At 55.7% G+C, this 7,145-nt stretch overlaps 1 protein-coding gene across 1 annotated transcript in view; it reads right to left on the bottom strand.

Annotated features, from left to right (window-relative positions):
• The window catches only part of LOC141936873 (uncharacterized), a 122,340-nt gene that overhangs the window by 100,147 nt on the left and 15,048 nt on the right, over positions 1-7,145 (bottom strand).

The raw sequence follows: 7,145 nt of genomic DNA, 5'->3' as shown, positions 1-7,145 counted from the left end.
GAAAAGAGGGAGAAGGGAAGAAGAACAAAGGGGAGAAAGACAAAGGGAAGAAGGACAAAGGGGTACTGTCTGTACTCTGTAAGATATAAACAAAAGCTTTGTGAGCCACTCTTAGGAAAGCAGGAAATACGAGGAATTGGTGACCCGAGAAAGACCCGGATGGAGCGACCCCCTAACTGCAAAGTGCGCGGACGCAGGGTACACCTCTCAGAGAGACCCGATACCGGAAGGCGGAGGATATAAAAAAGACGGACCCTCGGGAAGTGAGTGCGCGCCGTTGGTGGAGCAAGGACTCCCCGGCCGCCCAGCGCTGTTTTGCTTGTTACCGCTTGCTAAGTAAACAATTGAAATTTTGATTGGCTCTGACTCACATCAATTTGAGAAATCTACTTGTAACAGGTGTGATGGTTTAGGCCCTGCTGGGACCCGAGACCATGATGCCGCTGCCCCTCCCCCAACCTCGGAACGGATGGGGAAGGGAGTGAAATACAAACCCCAGGGTTGAGATAAGGAAAAATTAATACAACAGTGTTACAGCAACAAACCAAACAACAACAACAACAACAACAACAACAGTGATAACAATGAACAGAACAAGAGATATACCGCACGGATACAGCAGTGAGGGGACCGACCCGGACAAAAGCCGTCCCTGCTCTTCCCGCACTTGGGCGCCTGGACCTGACCTCAGCGTGGTATTGAATAACCCGGCTAGAGCTGCCTCCCCACTGCTGGGGAGACTTAACCCTATCCTAGCTGAACCAGGACATACCTGCTGGGGGTGATCACGGGAGAGGGAACAAAGAGAAAACGTGAGAGAACCCGTGGGTGGAGGTAAAAAAGAGTTTGTCAGGAGGAGACTGGAGGAGGCCATCACTCACCCATGCCCAGGGGGAGATGGATGCCCAGCCACTTCCTCACTGAAACCTGGACAACCCCCACCTGCAAACCCCCTCCTCTCCATTTTATGGATGAGCACGATGCCATACGGGGTTAAGACCCCTCTGAGGACTCACCATTGTGAAGGGCATTTTCATGCTTTCTGACCTGAGAACGTTGCACGAATTTCTTCCCGCAATGCGAGCAGGGGTACGGTCTCTCTCCTGTGTGAATGTGTTGGTGTCTAATGAGGGTTGAGCTATTGGAGAAGAGTTTCCCACACGTGGTGCAGGGAAAGGGCTTCTCCTTGGTGTGTGTCATCTCGTGACGCCGGAGTTGACCACTTGTCGCGAAGCTCTTCCAACAATCCTGGCACTTGAAGGGCTTCTCTCCTGTGTGGGTCCATCGGTGATATCTCAGGCTGGCCCTCCAGCGAAAGACCTTCCCACAATACTCACACACGTACTTCTTGTCTCTGGAGCTACTCGGTGGTTGGGCTGCGCCTTCTTCAGTGTCTTCAGCAGACATCCCTTTGAAAGAGCATTTTTGGTGTTCTCTTGGTAACCCACCCTTCCTCTTCCTCTTCCTCCTCTATCCCTCCCCCATCCCTCCTCCTTCTTCACCCTGGAACAGCACCCACCCTTCATTCCCAATTTCACATGCCCAAAAATCTCTCCACCCCCAAGAGGGCTTCCCACAATCCTGGCACTTGAAGGGATTCTCACCAGTGTGGCTCCATCGGTGAAGGCGCAGCCTTTTCTCAGAGGCGAAGACCTTCCCACAGTGCTCACACTTGCAATTATTCTCTCTGGAGGTCCTCTGTATGTGGGTTGTGGTTTCTTGAGGGTCTTCAAAATACGTCCCTTTGAAAGAGCATTTCCGGAGAGTTCTTGGTCCGTGGCTCCCTTGGCTATCATCTGGCTGCTGTTGGCCATCATGCTTCACATCCACCGTGGGGCTCTGGGGCTCCTCTTTGGGCTCTTGCAGCATCCCCCTCTGCTCTTCCCTGGGCTGGCACTGCTCCTCCTTCTGCTTGTCTGTCCCAGACCCTGTGGGGAGAACAAAGGGGCTCAGTTGGGGGCTCTTAAGGCACATGAAGAACAGCCACCTACTCCATGTCTCTGCCTGCTCGGCTCCCTCCCTTCCCTTCTCCTCCTTCTCACGCCCCACATGGCCTTGCCCATTAGTGCCTTGTTGTGCTTTGAGCCCGGAGGGCACCTGAGCCCCACCCAGATGCTCCCTTGCCCCTTTCCCTCCAAGGATTGGGATGAAAAATTAAACCAAAGGCCAGAGGGATTCCAGACAAGGACAGGGAAGGGATGACTTCACCCATTATGGGATAGAGCAACAGACAGACTCCATCGGGGAAGGAAGAAAGAACAGCAATCAAATTTGAACACCCCCACCCCAACCAATGTACCAATGCGACAGAGCAGGACAGTGAGAAATACAACCACATCTTCAAAACACCTTCCCCCTCCCATCCCTTCTTCCCGGGCTCAGCTTTGCTCCACATTTCTCTCCCTGCTCCCCCCACCGGCGCAGAAGGCAGGGATGGGGGTTGGGGTCAGTCCATCACCCGTTGTCTCTGCCGCTCCTTCCTCCTCAGGGGGAGGACTCCTCACACTCCTCCTCTGCTCCGGCGTGGGCTCCCTCCCACGGGAGACAGTCCTCCACGATCTTCCTCCCACGTGGGTCCCTCCCAGGGGCTCTGGGGGGGCATCTGCTCCCCCGTGGCTCTCCACGGGTACAGGGCAGTCTCTGCTCCAGAGCACCTCTCCCCTCCTGACGTCCTTCCTCACCCTCGCTGTTTGCAGAGCTATTTCGCTGCCACCCTCCTCCTCTTTCTCCTCCTCCTCCCAACTTCCCCTGTTTAAATCCCTTATCTCAGAGCGCGACGCCGTCGCTAATTGGCTCGGCCTTGGCCAGGGGCGGGTCCGACTTGGAGCCCGGGCAGCTTTGAGCATCTTCTCCCATGAGTCCCCCCTGTAGCCCCCTCCCCCGCTCCAACCCCTCCACACACAAACCAGCACAACAGGGTGCAGCCGGGTGGGTGCTGAGCCCCGGGCAGGGGGTGCTGAGCACCCCGAGTAGGCGGCAGCAGGTACCTGCCTTAACTCTGCCTGTACCCTGCCTGCGCTACCGGCAAGGGGGGGACACCCAGGAGTGCTGCGGGTTATGGGGGGCGGCTGGACGAGGATTCTCCATCCCTCAGGGAAATCCCTGCAGGGAAGGGGGGGGCTGTGCATCTCCATCGCTGGCCCTCTCGGGGGGTGGGGGGGAGTTTCGGGGGGCGCTGTGAAAGTGGGGACCAAGCGTGGGCGCTGGTCAAGTGTGAAGAAGGCGGAGGGATGGGGGAGGAGTAAGGCTGGAAGAGGGGGAGGGATGGAGGAGGAGCACGACCATGAGGAGGAGGGATGAAGGACGAGCAGAGGAGGAGGGATGGAGTAGGAGCAGAATGAGGAGGGATGGAGGAGAGGGAGGGATGGAGGAGGAGCAGGACCAGCAAGAGGGGACACACACACAATCGGCCGTAATTAAGCCGGGGACGGGAATAGACCGCGACTGCCGACTCAGTTGAAGACCAAGAAGCCGTGTCCCCCCTCACCTTTGAGTTGGGCCACAAGAATTACAAGACACTCTACGCTGACATCGCGACGAGGCGCGTTGTTAACCAGTGAGGGACAAAGCGATAAGAAACCGGCCCCGGTCACTACAGTCCCGGTGTCTCCGTGTGGTCTGAAGTGTAGAAATCCAGGGAAGTTCTTTGGGGCGGGGCGCTGGCCGGGGGGAATTACCACCAGCCCCCAGCTCTGCGCCCACACGGGATAAATCAATCCCTCTGCTCGGGGTGTGTGTTGGCGTCTGGCACCGGGGGTGAACGACCCCGCTTGTGGGACAACAGTCCTGGGGACCCAGATGGGACCGCGCTGACAGCCTTGCCCAGTTCATCTTTTGGTGTACAAAAAGGTGCATTAGGAAACTCCTTTTGGGTACCAAAATGGGAGCTACTACTTCCCAGGAGACACCTCTCTGCTCTCCTCTAGGAGGCATCCTGAGAAATGGGAATAAAGTAGGAGGCGATTCCCATGACTAAATGTAAGTTACAGCGGTGTTGTAATCAGTGGCAGCCACAACATCAACTGGAGGATGGGGAAAAATGGCCTGAAAATGGAACTTTACAATATAGAACTGTGTTGCAATTACTGTTGATTTGTCACAGAAGTGACAAATGGGATGTAGCTGCCCCTGTTGATTTGTCTTTTGTTTAATACGTGATCACAAAACTTGTCAAAATGTAAATGCTTGATATCTGAGGCTGCTGGAAGGTATGTATGAGCAGAAAGTGTTAATGTTTCTAAAGAAAAAGGGATGTTGTAAAAGTTGTGAACCTTGAAAAGTAAAAAGAATGTGTTAAGGGTGGTGGGGAGGCTGAGGACGTGCAGACGTTGGTCCCAAAAGGGAATCTGGTGAATTTAAAACAAAGGCACGAAAAAAAGAAATCCCAGGAAGAAGAATGTGACTCTGGAAAAGATGGAGCTAAAAGCAGGAGCCCAGCTGGTAAGGAAGAAACAAAATGCCAGCCACCTGGAAGCTCGGAAAGGACTAGACCCTATAATAAACCCTTTTTGGAAGGTGGACAGTGAAGGGAATGTCAATCAGAGTTCAATGCTCCAATGCTACTGGTGAGAAAACCTCACTCTCCTGAACACAGGTTGGTACAGGGTTGAAGGGGAGTGAATGTGAGAACTCCAGACGTGCACCCTGTGGTCCCGAATCCGTATCCCCTCCTCGCCTCGGTCCCGGACAGTAATACTGGTTTTACAGGGCTGCATTTGAAAGATGCTTTCTTCCGTATACCGGTGGTCGAGCAGAGCCAGACTGTTTCTGCTTTGGACTGGGAAAACCCGACCACCGGGCGGAAGATGCAGCTCTCTTGGACGGCCCCTCCCCACGGATTCAAAACCAGCCCCACGCTCTTTGGTACCAGAATGAGAACGGTGGCGCAGAGAGTACAAAACCATAATATTGTTGCAATCTGTGGACAATTTACTAATTGATCTGATCGCTCTGAGGAGGGTTTAGAGGCCACACGCAGTTTCCTCAGTTTTTCTGGCATTGCTGGCAGCGGTTGGGCATCTCCCCGGGGTGGATGCGCTGGTGCAAGATGAGTGTTTGCTTCTGAGTAAAGGATTCCCCACAGTCAGAGCAGGAAGAAGGTTTCTCTCCAGTGTGGGTCCTCCGATGCGTGGAAAGGCTCGCGCTGTGGCTGAAGCACTCCCCACACTCCAGGCACTTGTACGGTCTCTCTCCCTTATGGACCCTGTGGAGGGAGATGAGGCTGGAGAAGTCCTTGAAGGTCTTCCCGCAATCTGGGCACTTGTAGGGTCGTTCTCCCGTGTGATTTCTTTGGTGACGTCTCATGCTGTTACTCCAGCGGAAGATCTTCCCACTCTCAGGGCATTTAGAGGTCCCCCGCTTGGCACGGGCCACCAGCTTGCTCGTGGCCGCATGGGTGTTCTTCACGCCATCCCCTTGTCCCGTCGGTGTCTGCTCCTCCTTGCTCTCCAACTTCTCCTCCAGCACCGGGGGTGCTTGTCCTGGCTCCAGCTGGGTGCTTGGTGCCTGCTGGAGAAAGACAAAGCCTTTGCCCCAACTCAGGAACCCCCCTGCACCCCTGCACCAAGGAGGTTCTTCCAGGGTAGCTCCATTCCTTGGAGGTCTCCAGTCCAACCTCCTGCTCCCAGCAGGACCATCCCCACCGCTAGTTCAACCCAACCTGGGGACAGAGCAGATCCATCCCCAGGGCCATCTCCCAGCCCAGCACTGCTGCCACGCTGGGAGCGGGAGTCCCAGCACAGCCCCACCACGTGCTTCTCCAGGCCATCCCCACCCACAGCTCCACCAGGGCCTGGGACATCTCACGCTAAACCCCCCCAGGACTCACCATTGTGAAGGGCTTCCTGATGCCTCCTGAGGTGATAAGTCTGCTGGAAGCTTTTCCCGCAGTGGGAACAGGCGTATGGTCTCTCTCCTGTGTGGGTGCTTTTGTGCTTGATGAGGTCAGAGCTAAAGGAGAAGCGTTTCCCACACGTGGTGCAGGGAAAGGGCTTCTCCTTGGTGTGTGTCCTCTGGTGACACAGGAGGTTTCCTCTCTGTGTGAAGCTCTTCCCACAATCCCGACACTTAAAGGGCTTCTCTCCGGTGTGGATCCGTTGGTGATGGGCCAGGACACTGCTGCGGGTGAAGACCTTCCCACAGTCCACACACTCGTACTTCTTCTCTCTGGAGTTACTCCGTAGTTGGGTTGTGGCTTCTTGAGGGTCTTCACCATATGTCCCTTTGAAAGAGCATTTTCGGGGTCTTCTTGGTCTGTGGCTCCCTTGCGTATCATCTGGCTGCTGTTGGCCATCGTGCTCCACGTCCACTGTGGGGCTCTGGGGCTCCTCTTCGGGCCCTTGCAGCATCCCCCTCTGCTCTTCCCTGGGCTGGCACTGCTCCTCCTTCTGCTTGTCTGTCCCAGCCCCTGTGGGGAGACCAAAGGGGCTCAGTTGGGGGCTCTTAAGGCACATGAAGAGCAGCCACCTACTCCATGTCTCTGCCTGCTCGGCTCCCTCCCTTCCCTTCTCCTCCTTCTCACACCCTGCATGGCCTTGCCCATTAGCACCATGTTGTACTTTGAGCCCCAAGGACACCTGAGCCCCACACTGACCCTCTCTTGCTCCTTCCTCCTCAGGGGGAGGACTCCTCACACTCCTCCCCTGCTCCGGCGTGGGCTCCCTCCCACGGGAGATAGTCCTCCACGATCTTCCTCCCACGTGGGTCCCTCCCAGGGGCTCTGGGGGGGCATCTGCTCCCCTGTGTGTCTCCATGGGTGCAGGGCAGTCTCTGCTCTAGAGGATCTTTCCCCGTCTTCTCTGCTTCCTCACCCTCCCTGCTTGCAGAGTTATTTCCCTCTACCTTCCTAATCTTCCTCCTCCTCCTCCCATGTTCCCCCTTTCAAATATCTTGTCCCAAAGGCAGAGCCGCCATCTGTAATTGGCTGAGCCTTGACCAGGGGAGTGTCCAACTTGAAGTCGGACGAAACTTGAGCAGTTTCTCACAAGACCCCCCCCTGTAGCCTCCTATTCCACTCCCAAACCCCTCCACACACAAGCCAGCATAAAAGGGTGCAGCCGGGTGGGTGCTGAGCACCTCGAGAGACAGCAGTAACATGTTGCCGTGCTGCGGGAAGAGCGCTCAGTCCCCCACCACCAAACCCATGC

Source organism: Strix uralensis, chromosome 35 (assembly GCF_047716275.1).
Source record: "Strix uralensis isolate ZFMK-TIS-50842 chromosome 35, bStrUra1, whole genome shotgun sequence".
Lineage (NCBI taxonomy): Eukaryota > Metazoa > Chordata > Aves > Strigiformes > Strigidae > Strix > Strix uralensis.
This window is presented reverse-complemented; position numbering and strand designations above follow the sequence as displayed.